Here is a 14194-nt window from a genome sequence, read left to right as displayed (position 1 = left end):
GCCACACACACACAGAGCCACATACATATAATTCTGGGCAAAATTTAATTAGACTCATTACTACTGATCTATGATGGGCCGTTATGGCAGAAATCAGGGAAACACTTGCGCACACGCACACTACTTGCGCATACATATGAAACGTTTTCACACAAATAGCCTACTACTTACATTTGTGTATAATAATTTAAATTTGCATATACACACACTTGCCCATTCAATCACTGGTGCATAAACAGAGTTGCACTCTGCTTATGCATGTATGGGTGTGGCTGTGTGTGTGAAAAAGAATTTTCAGTGTGGCCGGAAGACATTTCATTGTAACTTCAAGGCAGATATTTAAAATATTTAAATAAGTTATGTAACTGACCTTGATGAAAATGTATAAAGATTAAACCCACCTGAGACTGTAAGATATTCTCCAGACAATGTCTCATTTGTAACATTGAGCTCAGAATAAAGACGGGATTGGCTATTCTCTTCAATTAATTCCAGAGTCTGCAACTTTATTTCTATTTAGTGTGTATTGAATAAACAGCTGGAAACTTGGGAAAAATTAAGGAACGACACAACCCTGGAAAAAAAGTAGAAAAATTGCAGAAAATTGTATGTGGTTTAATGTTTAAATGATGTAAATTTCATTAAACTTACAAAACCTTTATGATGATTAAATACAAACATGAGTTTATAAGAAAAATTAGAATGGATACACATATAAAACATTTGCATATTATCTATAAAGACAAATATTCTGTAAACATTTAGTTAGATTATACAAAAATGTAAATTCTCCATAGAAAGATTCTGCAAACTTTCTGCATCTGGATCCTGCCCACATGCTGGAAATGAGGCTTTGGGTTACAGAATATAGAAAAAATATGTAAATTCTCTATTAGGACCTAGAAAGAATCTGTAAAATGTCTGTAATTCAAGTCTGGTCTTTATCTTAGCTCCACAGGTCTCCAGTGGGGCACGTCAAACAATCTGGATCCTCCCAGTATATCAGATACTAGGATTAGAGCCAGGGTTACAGAATATATATATATAGGAAAATTTGATTCTGTAAATGTGTACAGTGTAAAAATGGTATACTATCTCTAAGGACAAAATACTACATAACACCGCCACCTCGTGGTGAAAAATGAGTCCTACAACAAAATAAAAGTATTACTTTTAAAAGCAGAATACATATTGTTATGTGTTTGTTGTAGAAATATTACATCATTTTCAATTATGTTGTAATTTATAACATGCATTTTTGCTGTCCAACACGATTACATAAATTGGATTAAAAATACATTTAAAAAAAGCAAATCCTCCTTCCCTCCCAAAAAAACCTAAAAGAAAAATTACATAATTTAACAGAAAAGTTAAAGTTAGTAAGCAGACCCTAACCCTAATCAAAACTGACACAACTGACCACTTTTAGGCCCTTTGTAAAATGTGAAATTACCACTGCGGTTCGCCTATTACCAATGAGTCCCATTAGGGTTTCTGGCCTGCCAAAGACAAAGAGATTGCCAGGCCAGATCAGACAATAGATCAGACAATAGTCGATTTTCAGTCCTGTTTGATCTCCTCCAAGTTACCCTCTGCCCTCCGTCCTTTGTAGCCGGATCAACCTGGGGAAGTCAAGAGACACTGACACCAAGGTAGTGAATCAAGAGAGTTCCACTTTAATGAGGAAAGCACAGGGTATATGTGTCCTATATCTACTATCTAAATCTACAGGATGATGGGCAAAAGTGAGGCATGTTCTAAGGGTCTACATAGAAAGGAAAGACAAGGTTAGTAAAGATTAGATGTTCTCTGCATGAACAAGCCACGAGCTGTTCCCATGCCCACCATGAGCCACTCCTGTGCTTAGAGAGAGAGAGAGAGAGAGAAAGAGAAAGGGAGGGGTAAAGGAGACAAGAAGAGGGAGCGGATAACCTCGGGCGACCAGCTCACGGTCAAGCCGCCATGTCATGGCTGATAAGCAGAGACCTTGCGTTGGGTGCCTGAAGACAGAAAGGCTCCAGGATCTAACAGACAGTACACATCATTTAGGACAGACTATGTTCTAAACTTCAAAGAGCTCCTGACCAACCAGTGATGCAAGAACACTGACTTGCTTTGGAAATATGGAACTCACCAGAATCTTTCATATTCTTAGGACAGCTTATCTGACTCCACAGGGTCTGTATAAAATAAATCCATTGAAAGTGAATACAGTGAATGCAATCTTTTGTCTCAAGGTTGATAATATGCAACTACTCTTGTTCCCTTAATCACTACTTTGCCAGTGCGCATATGAAGAGCACAATCTGGAGCCTTGAGTTGACAGGGGCGCCCTGCATGCTTGTATTAAACAGCTACAAATATTAAATTAAAGTAAAATTAAATTATGTATTTGACCTATGGCTCAAGATATGTACTAGAAAGCAAGGACTGAACAAAAAAAATCCCCACTGTAGACAAGCACATATATAACAAAGTACAAAGTCACACATTCTTCTATTAACCTTGAGTTGGTACATATTTTGAAGATAATGTTCCACCTTGTAAGATTATAAGCCTTTCCAAACAGTAAAAATATTATAAATCATACAACTCTGAACAAACATTAACCAAATTTAAACTTACAACAAAGCAGTAGAAAAAAAAAGGTTCTTTAACAAGGAGATTTTCATCAAAGAAGAAGCCAGTGTGCTTCTTTTGAATATGTAGAACACAGATTTCCTAAGGTTAAAAAACTCCTGTTGCACGCCGCCCCCTTGCGGGCCCGCCGGCGGGCCCAAACTAATAAACCACTTGATAGCATCGAATATTCTTAAGATACAGTACATTTTTCAACATAATATTTCTTATGATTAACACAGGTACCTTCTTACCAATTTTCAGCTATCTACATAAACCAGAAATCCAGAAATCACCAGAAATCCCATGCAGAAGATGTTGTGTTTTTCTGGCAAATTTCCAACAATCGTGCCTGTCCTTTTAAAAAATGCTTCTAGTATAGTATAACTTCATATTTTGTCATAGAAAATTCAATTACCATCAAACCAACTGCATGACATGTTTAAAAGGTATATAGACTGTTAGTAAAGTTCTTTAATTACGTGCTCACTTCCTTCCTTCGCAACGTAACACAAAATATGCAAGCCTTTAGTCACCTCAAAATGCACGTTACTGATGTAAAACTGCTTCTGAATAGAGCATTAGACCCCCCTTTTCTTAGATTCCTTGATTTCTATTGGCCATTGCACTGCTGTTGTTTTGGAGTCACAGCAATTCTCACCAAGGCTTACCAAGGAGGGGGATATCAAATTAATTCACAAGCATTTTCCAGGCGCAAGCCAAGTGATTGGCAGCTGTTTCAACAAATAGAGTATGCTTAGACGAAAACATAGACACCTCACTTGCCTTATTTGTTTACCCACTATGTGAGCTAGAGACATGCAACCAGTCATGCTGCTGCATTCTGGAAACGTTGTAGAGGTTTGATGGCTCTTCGAGGAAGACCAGCAAGTAGTGAGTTGCAGTAGTCTAGCTTTGAGATCACAAGAGACTGCACAAGCACCTGGGTAGCTTCCTGCGAGAGAAAGGGCCGAATCCGTCATATGTTATAAAGCAGAAATCTGTAAGACCGGGTTAGATTTGAAACATGAGTTGAGAACGACAACTGGTTGTGCAAAGTTATGCCCAGGCTACGGGCAGCTTCGGATGGTGATACCATGGAGTTCTCAAACGAAACTGTGAGGTCATGGTAAGGGTTGGGAGTACCTGGGACGTACAGAAGCTCAGTTTTACTGGAGTTGACCTTCAAGTTGTGGGCTGTCATCCATGACGCAATGTCAAGCATGCTGAGATACGTCTGGAGACCTATGTGTCAGAGGGTGGAAAATAAAGAAATAATTGTGGTAGGAGAAACCAGAAAGTCTTTTGGAGAAAAATAAAAGTCTTTTATTAACTTGCCTCACTATGTTGTGAAGTTTTAGCAAAAATAATCATGCAAACTCGATGTATAGTGACTGATGACTTTGTGCGCATTTGCAGAGATTTTTGAACACTGTGGAGATGTCTAGGACACCTAGTGGCAAATATTGTGTAGCTAATTAGTAATTTCATGTACATACTCAAAACTGTTCAATTTATTAGACAAGACCCTGGTGAATAAGGAAATGTAGAGCATGACTGAAAATGAATCTGCTGCATACACATTATACACCCCAAAAATCAAAGGCATTTTTTGTTTTTTGAAATTTTCTTCTGTATTAAATGAGCCGAAATGGAACCTAAATGATAGGAAAATAAGCCTGGATGTGAATGGATATCTTGTCCCAAGTGTCTACTTCAGCGTGTTAAAGTGTACAAGTTCACATGCTGTACTCAAACATATCCAAAAAGTTACATTTCAGCACAGAGCTGTGTGACTTTGAGAACATTTTAAGGAAGTAAAATTACTGTAGTGTAAAGAAGGTTGGGTCACTCTTTATGTTATATTGCAGTGTCACAATGTCTATTGTGTATATATATGATATATATTACACTGTCTATTGTATAATATATAACAGGCTATCACTGAACAACTTTGGTCTGTCTCAGTCTGTCTTCATTAACACTACACATTTGCCCACGCTGTATTCCTCCCACTTTGTGTTATGGCCTTGAGCCTAGACAAGCTCGCAACACCTCAGATGGAGTCAGTCAGGAATTTGATGGAACGCATTTGGGTGTCTGTGGAAGTGTGGCATGCACTTCAGCAGAACGCTTTGGTCATGTAGTGAGAAGGGTACTGGATGAGGACCTGTGAGTTGGGTACAGATGATAGTGAGATGCAGGGGTGAACTGGACTAGTGAACGCTCTTCTGTTACTTCTCCAGAGAGGAGAAAATCTCTATCTAAAAAGGGCTCTATCTATCAAAATTTAAAGTGGTTTGTTAGTTGTAACAGTCGACAGCTGTGTTGGTAATTCACTCTATGATGCACTGAGACGGTGGAATCTTCCAGCTGCTTACCGTCTTCCTACAAAACAGAAACCTGCTATGAGGAAAAATGCTTAATGCTGGCTTAAAAGAGGAGGTAAGAAATACTTGACCTTTGCCCTTGTCTTGACCAGTCTGCAAGAAAGGCGAATAGAAAAGTAATGGACTATGACAGTTATCGTTTAACTGTTGCTGGGCAGGGGTGCAGCAGCAGGGAGTAACAACTTGTTTTTTAGCAGGAAAGAATGTTCACAGACGGTTGAGATGCATGGCACCTGGAGTCATGAGATTAGCTCATGAGAGAACAACGGGGAATGGTGGGGGTATATGAACTCATGTGAGAGAGAAGTTTGAGGCTTCTCTCCCTCGGTGCATAAGGGACAGAACCAATAAAGCTCTTTCATCTGCACATCTGGGTCGAGTCCATTTGATTTTTCCACACTGCTTAAAACACTGATATCCAGCTCAACAGGAAGTTGTCCTACAATGTAGGTTGGATCTAAAATGTTAGAACTTGCTGCTACTAACTTGAAGGGGATGGATGCTGTTCCGCCACAAATTCATGCCACTTTTGTAAGTGTGTCTTTTTTTATACATATGATGCCACATGGTTACAAGATTCAAAAGATTACAGCTAGGGCAATATTGAATGCACTTTAAAATACGCTCATGAATGAGTTTAACAGATGCCTATTAATTTCAACAGAATGGAAGAAATTACTCCGCTCATAGAGTTCAGTTACATGTTTGCTGCTGCACTTTAAAACACTGGGCGTTTTTCTTAAAACACATACAAGTTGCAAGATCACGTGTTGTCATGTTAGAGTGGCATTTGTGGGTCTTGGTATTTTCTTGAGCATCATGAACATGAGCACCTCAGACATAAAAAAGGGAAGAGTTGTAATGAATATGTTATGATCAGGAGTAGTTGGCTGTACTGCTGCAACATCCGGTCAAATCACCTGTCATCTAAAGAATCAACACAGTGTTATTATTTGTAATCGCAGCATCTATGGACATAAATGGTGGCAAAATTGATGTTTTTTTTCTCGTCAACTTTATAGTCCATTAGACCTACTCCTATAGATCAGGTATAAAATCTCCATCCCAAAACCTCTGTTCATTAGCATGATGGAAATTTAGAGAACAGTGGAAAGAGTACACAAATCCTTTACTGAACACTCAAATGTTCTTAATACTGTTTGGATGAAATGGCTACAGTGAAGAAAATGACCACCTTTTGTTTTGACACACGACGTTGGGCAGCAATCAGTTCAGATCATGACAGTAAGCAGTAGGTAACAGAGCTGTCATTAGAGTCAATAGAGTAAGCAGTAGGCAATAGAGCAGTCATTTTCAATGGTCAAAACTCGGAATGGTCGTACTCAGAAGGAACGCATGAGGGTCTGGGCACAGAGGAATCAAGTTTCTCGTAAATGATAGTTTGCACCATCCTGTGCATCGGCAACTCATAGATGTTGCCCACCACCCTCGGACAGGTGCCCTTGCAATACATGGGGTTATACTCGTGGGGCACTATGATCCAGTGGTCCAGTTTAAGTTGGCTGAAGCTTACCCGGAAGTAATGCAGGTCACAGTCATCTGTGGGGGGCAGATCAGGCAGGAATTTGTGTCTGTGAATAGCAGCGATGTGTATCGGGGTGTAGCCATCATAGCTCTTGGTATTAGCTTCAACCCCTGGCCCACTTCGCCGTGAAAGATGAAGGATCTTGCACACTGTTTTGCTGTTTCCTTGTTTAGCAGCCCAGTGAAGTGCTGTGAAGCCAGACATGAAGTTTCTCTTCTCTGCCAGTTTGATGTCCTGGAGCAGAAGCTGGCAGATTTCATCCTACTGTCCTGCTGCACACTTCACAAGCCACTCATGTTCTCTTAGCTTCAGAGGGAAGATGGCTGACTGCTTTGCATCCAAACCTGGTTTGGTGTCTTATTGAGCCTTTTCAGGGCTGTTCATTGTATTTGACAATTCTTTGAGCAACACTTCAAAGTAAATCAAGTTGCTATGGTAACATACTTCCACAGAATTTATGCAACACACTCAGGTGTGCTAGAACTCTACCCACAGGTATGAAACCCTCCTAACGGAGCCTCGGTAGTCCTGCCAACATGAACAGTGATGAGCCATTTTCACAAACGTAAGAAGCTTATCAAACAAAAAATGGGGCTTTGTGAAAGGGGTTGAGCCAAAGTCCAATCCCAGAATGCACCAGGTGAGCGTGCAGTCCCCGAAGGCCCTTCTGGTCTGGACATCGCCTGGGGCTGGTTCATTGTCTTCTCCATCTACGACATAATTGTGCTGGTATTCCACAACTTTTTCCGTGTCTACCTCAACATGATCGAGGAGTTTAAAGAGACCAGCTCCGAGATGGTCAAGTTGATGAGGGACGTCTGCACAACGTGGGAACGGTCACCCACCTTCCGTCGGTCCACCACATAAACCAAACCATCATTTAGGATTTTAAATACATGTAGTGGTTTCACTATATCCATCACTTCTGTCTTCTGCCATCAGCAACCTTGTGGTATGATCTGTTCCAGGGACTGGAGTATTTTGTCTTTCTGTTTCAGCCTTTTCCCCAGTCCTTCCTCCAATATGATTATGAATTTCAGCCTCAGCGGAAACCTCCAGTGTTCCATTCTTGCAGGTGAGCTCTGCTAAGTGCGTCTGCTAGATGCATTAAGCCTTCTGTCGCATAATTCTTCACTTACATTGAACATCTGGTGTCTGTGTGCGCCTGTGCCGGAACACCTCTGGTGCTGGACTTATTCCCGCTGGCATTCTTGGCTTCCAAAAGATGTTGCGAGGTTGTCAAGTACCTTGACTTGTCTGTCAGCTTATCATAGTGGAATCTGTGCATCACATCACATATGCTGAAAACTCTAGCTTTGGCCAGGTATAGTAAGACCTCATTGAGACAGAATTTAACATTAAGAGACTATGAAACTGACATGGAAATGTACAAATATCTATGTAAGTACTTATGTAGCAATAGGTTTCCTGTATATCTGTTCTGTCTGTTTCTACCATGATTATCACAGGATGTCAAGAAGATCAGCCCAGACTATTCAACTCCTTGCAACAGGTTCCAGATCCTCACATGGGACACCCAATTGCTCCCAGGTCAGCTACATAATATAATATAGAGATAATTATAATATAGTAATTCCTCCAGTGGCTCCTGGGTCTGCCCCTGGGCACCCCTCCAGTGGCATTTGCCTGGAACAGCTGTAGAGGGACTCGACCAGGGAGCGCCATTTTAAGATTCACTATCCACCTCAATTGGCTCCTCTCAGATGTGAGGAACATTGTCTCTACTAAGCACGAAGCATTCCCGGGTTGCAGAGCTCCACACCCTATTATGCAGTGAGAGTCCTTGCAACGAAACCCAATTTACATTCATTACACTTACTACTTTCATACAGAGAATGAACCACCCAAACAGTGACACATACTCTAATCCTGAATCACCTCCCACAACTTATGCTTTTTTCCCAAGTCTGCAAAGCACACATGGGTTCGCATGCTCCCATCATCCCTCACAAAGCTGTACCACAAAGAATAGCTTTCTATGCCACACCCATGCATATAAAACTTAATAGTGTTCCCTTTGAAATGCAAAAAAAAAAAAAAGCAGTTTTAAAATAAGTAGGACTTAAAACATTGGGTGCAATGATGTGCTAAGCAGAGCAGTGGTCATTTGTTTTGGTCATAGTCAGTTAAACAGGTTATATTTACCACCTGCATGGCTACTCCTGCCACTGTCACGGGCCATCAGCCTACTAACCACCAGCACTTTTTCTGCTCCACATATCCCGGCTTTCCCCTGGACTGTTTACACTTCTTCAGATCTGGTCCTCTTTTTGAGGCCAGTTTATTGTGCGTCTGAGCTCTTCCATTTCCTGCAGAGCACTCCGCCCTTCTACTGTGTACGTGACTCTGGGCATTCTTATGTTTCTTTCCTTCGTTTTGCTACCATGAAGTTGCAGAGTAAAATCTGGAAATGTATTATAGAAAATATTACAATAGAATGGACCCCTTAGTTATAGTGTGAAGATTTAAGACAGATTATTATGTTTGTGAAATATGCACAGAAATGAATCATTTAATTATGTCAAAGAGTTCACAAATCCAAATAATTGCTTACCCTGCCCCAATACACCTGACCTATCAACTAATTCCAGTCCTGGGAAGAGGGCCCAGGCTGCTTAAAGCCAGAAACGAGAGCCTGCTGGGGGCTCACCTAATGAGGTGAATTAGGTTGAGCAGAGCAAAGAAGGTACTAAATTGTAAGTGAAGTTTGATTACCTTATTGCAGTGGTAATAATATTCCTAATATGCTGAGCAGTCCATCTGTATGTTGTGTGTCATCAGCCATCCTTCTGGAATGCTACCTATAGGGTTTAGAGCCAGCCCAAGTGAACTGCTGCCAATAGAGGATGCCTATCAGTTGACAACTGACAATAAACAGGTTAAGATTTGTCCAATCATCAGAATTCTTGGTCAGTATGTCCATTTGCATGAGCCTGTAAAATTTCCAGTGGAATGGCCATGGGGATAGGGGCACCATTCATAATTTTTCATTTAGTTTTGTTTTGTGGTTTTGTTGCAATGTTGTAAAAACCAAATAATGTTCTATCTAGTGTAAAGACAAGTAATGATAGCAAACCATACATTTCTTTAAACCAAAGTTGCAGTTATTGCAGACATGTGACAATATACTAATTATTTCTTGTTCAGAGCTTACAAACTGTCAAACACAATTTGAATATGCACAACATTAACTTTTCATCTTGATTACTATAATGTATTTTCCATGTTTTACCTTTAATTTATATGAATATAAGCTACTGTTTTTCACAGAGCCTTCAGCTCAGTGTGAACATTCTCAATTTTCTAGCCAATCAGTGAAGGCTCCAGCTGAAGGAAGGGTGTGCAGAAGGTGCACATGTTGTAACAGGGAAGTAAGTGCAAGTCTCTGGAGCATCCAGGTAGCCTTTTCATTTCAGCAGGAGATATAGGAGACAGAGGAAAAGGTCTTTGTCTCCAGCAAAAAAAAAGGAAGTCAACCAGGGAGGAAGAATCACAACAAAGGGGCGTGGTTACAAAGTATACCACATGACTCATGGGGGGAGGAGAATTCCATGACATTTCTGCATTTTTTCTAATGCTTCCCATGAAGTAAATTTTGCTGTCTGTATCATTTGGAAACGTTCCCACAGCAGATTGATATCTGTGCCAGAGGTAGAAACCACATTTATGACATATAATTCCTGCCTTGGCACACTGCCAAAAGGAGGATTTGCTTCTGATATCATCAACTGAAAACAAAGAAACTGATTTAGTTTGAAGCATATTATAGTTTTGTCTGAAGCAAAATGATCACAAATCAAGTAATTATGCAAAGAGGAGAGCTACAGTATTCTTTGTTTAGAGCTTTCAGGCATGTGTCCTCCCACAAAGTGGGAGGAATACAGCATGGGCAGATGTGTAGTGTTAATGAAGACGGATCAAAGTTGCTCAGTGATAGGCTGTGTATTATACAATAGACAGCGTGAGATATATATATACACAATAGACATTGTGACACTACAATATAACATAAAGAGTGACCCAACCTTCTTTACACTACAGGAATTTTACTTCCTTAAAAAGTTCTCAAAGTCACACAGCTCTGTGCTGAAATGTAACTTTTTGGACATGTTTGAGTATTGCACATCATCCTTTCACTCTTGCCTTCTGTGTGTACAGGATGTAATATGTAATCACAGCATGTGAACTTGTTCACTTTAACACACTGAAGTAGACACTTGGGACAAGCTATCCATTCATATCCAGGCTTATTTTCCCTTCATTTAGGTTCCATTTCAGCTCATCTAATACAGAAGAAAATTTCAAAAAACAAAAAAATGCCTTTGATTTTTGGGGTGTATAATGTGTATGCAGCAGATTCATTTTCAGTCATGCTCTACATTTCCTTATTCACCGGGGTCTTGTCTAATAAATTGAACAGTTTTGAGTGTACAAATGAAATAACTAATTCGCTACACAGTATTTGCCACTAGGTGTCCTAGACATCTCCACCTCTGCAAAGGCGCACAAAGTCATCAGTCACTATACATCGAGTTTGCATGATTATTTTTGCTAAAACTTCACAACATAGTGAGGCAAGTTAATAAAAGACTTTTATTTTTCTCCAAAAGACTTTCTGGTTTCTCCTACCACAATTATTTCTTTCTTTTCCACCATCTGACACATAGGTCTCCAGACGCATCTCAGCATGCTTGACATTGCGTCACGGATGACAGCCCACAACTTGAAGGTCAACTCCAGTAAAACTGAGCTTCTGTACATCCCAGGTACTCCCAAACCTTACCATGACCTCACAGTTTCGTTTGAGAACTCCATGGTATCACCATCCGAAGCTGCCCGTAGCCTGGGCATAACTTTGCACAACCAGTTGTTGTTCTCAACTCATGTTTCAAATCTAACCCGGCCTTGCAGATTTCTCCTTTGTAACATACGAAGGATTCGCCCCTTTCTCTCGCAGGAAACTACCCAGGTGCTTGTGCAGTCTCTTGTGATCTCAAAGCTAGACTACTGCAACTCGCTACTTGCTGGTCTTCCTCTAAGAGCCATCAAACCTGTACAACTTGTCCAGAATGCAGCAGCACGACTGGTCTTCAATCTTCCGAAGTTTACACATTACTCCACTGCTGCGCTTCCTTCATTGGCTCCCTGTAGCTGCATGCATCAGATTTAAAACCTTGATGCATGCCTACAAAGATAAAAATGGTTCAGCCCCTTCATACATAAAGTTGATGGTCAAAGCCAGAGCCGTACCTCGAGTACTTCGAACCTAAAGTGCGGCTTGGCTTGAAATACCTTGCTTCAGGTCTCATGGACGACAAGCATCGAGACTATTTTCTGTCCCAGCTCCAAGATGGTAGAATGAACTCCCGCTTGCTGTCCAGACAGCAGAGTCCCTTGCAGTCTTCAAACGCAGACTGAACACCCATCTATTTGCAGAATATTTAAAGGACAACTGACACTGCTCCCTTATTGACTTATTGTACTTATTGTACAATAATGTACTTGTTACATTACATTATTACAGTAAATTAATGTTCAAGTACTTGTACTTGTATAAGTACTTATTGTACTTATTGTTTATTATTATGTTGTTTAACAAACTCTAGCACTTATTGTTTCTAGCACTTATCATTGTTTAAGATAGACCTTATGTATTTTTGGACTTTTAGGTATCAGCATTCATTCCTGTATTCTACAGTATTCTAGTTCATTGGTATGTTTGATTCTAACCTACTGTACTGTACTAGGATATATTCTATGAGTAAACGACAAAGCACTTTTGTAAGTCGCTCTGGATAAGGGTGTCTGCTAAATGCCGTAAATATAAATGTAAATCCAGTAATAGCACTACTTCCATTACATAATGTTTCTATTTTTAAAAAACCACCTTTAGTAGAGAAATTATGTAATATTTTGGAAAAAGTAGAAGAATTACATATGTTTGCTGAGATTATAGAAAAAAAATGTAATTTCTCAAGCAATGAAAAAATGTCTTGCCTCCACAAGTGCAAGTGTTGAAAGGAAGAAATTAAACAGATTAAAGTTATGGTTAGAAATAATTTTTTCTACATTTTCAGTTTACAGAATCTTTGTAAGAAGTTGTATGTATTTTACATATTTTTTATTATCTTTTACAGAATCGTTTTATGTCCTGGCAGATAAAATAAATTTTTTTTTTCTGTACACTAGCAGAACCTTTACAGAATCTTTCTATGCTCTTAAAGAGAATATACATATTTTTTCTGTATTCTGAAACCCTAATTCTATATGGGTTATGCAGTTCTACAGAATTTACACATATTTTCAATATGCTGTCATAACTTTTACAGAATCTTTCTTTTTCTTTACAGATAAAATATGATTTTTTTTCTATATTCTGTAACCCTAACTTTAGTATCCAATACACAGGGAGGATCCAAATAGCCTGACTTGCCCCACTGGAGACCTCTGGAGTTCAGGTAAAGAACAGACTTGTATTACAGAAATTTTACAGACTGAAGTTGAGTGAAGGAAGTTCATTCCATTTGCCCATGAAAGCAATCCTGATTGTTCTCTTGAAGTCATCGTCAAAGTTCATTTTTTGTTGTTTGCATTTTAGCTGTTAAGAAAACATCGATAAATTTATTTGTGTAGTGCACTTTTTAGCATTAGTTCTCAAATCAGTTCTCATTTTGTTCTTTTCCAGGTCTCACTAGACCTGAATAAAAAAGTTTGCATTAGGTAAGTGTGTATCTGGTATCATACATGTAGGAAGGTAAATAAGTATATTAGTGGTTTCATGGAGTAGTTTGCATATGTATCTCTGTGTTATTTACTGTTTTAATGAAGGTTTTACCAAGATGCAGTTATCGATGAATAGAGACCGAACATTTACAGAATGTTCCAGGTTGGAGTTGGCAACATAGAATTTGTCCAGTGTTTTTAAGCAGTGGCACATTGCTTCAACAACTCTTTGTCTCTCTCTCATCCGGAGATAGAGTGTTCTTAATTTTGAACGCATCAAAATTAACAACAAGCAAAAGAAATGAAGTTGTGGACAAAATCACAAGCTTATTACTTATGTGTGTGGCTACAGATGACTGTATGTCTATCATGTTTGTGTTCCCGCATAGCCGCGCATGGACCCAGGCCATGGAAACATACGGTTAGGTTTTGAGAATCTGAAATGACTTCCCCCATTGCTGTCCATCAGGCGGTATGGTTGTATAGGAAGGTCAAGGGTCATGTACGGGCTGGCGCCACTGGTCTTAAGGTTTCTCATTTTAAACTCTTAGTTTTAGGGTACAGTACAGGTACAGTAAATATGCTTTCATGTGTACTTTAATGGTCAAAGTGTGTTAATAATTGCTGTTTTGAGATGAGTTAGCAGTTCTTTTTCTGTACTCACCCAGAGGCTGACTGTGATCAGCTCCGCTGCGTCCAGATCCACCCTGTTGGGTGGATTCCTCCATTTCTCGAATTAACTTAGAAGACACAAATCAGTTCAATATAGTAAATAAAAAGGAAAAAAAGAGGGAAATAAAACAACTGGAACACAAAAGCATATTGAGATATTGATATTTGGGGAGAGGTGATAATTGTCTTTTAAGCCATAATAGGTGGGAACATTTTTATCACA

Source organism: Electrophorus electricus, chromosome 16 (assembly GCF_013358815.1).
Source record: "Electrophorus electricus isolate fEleEle1 chromosome 16, fEleEle1.pri, whole genome shotgun sequence".
NCBI classification, from domain to species: Eukaryota; Metazoa; Chordata; class Actinopteri; order Gymnotiformes; family Gymnotidae; genus Electrophorus; species Electrophorus electricus.
This window is presented reverse-complemented; position numbering follows the sequence as displayed.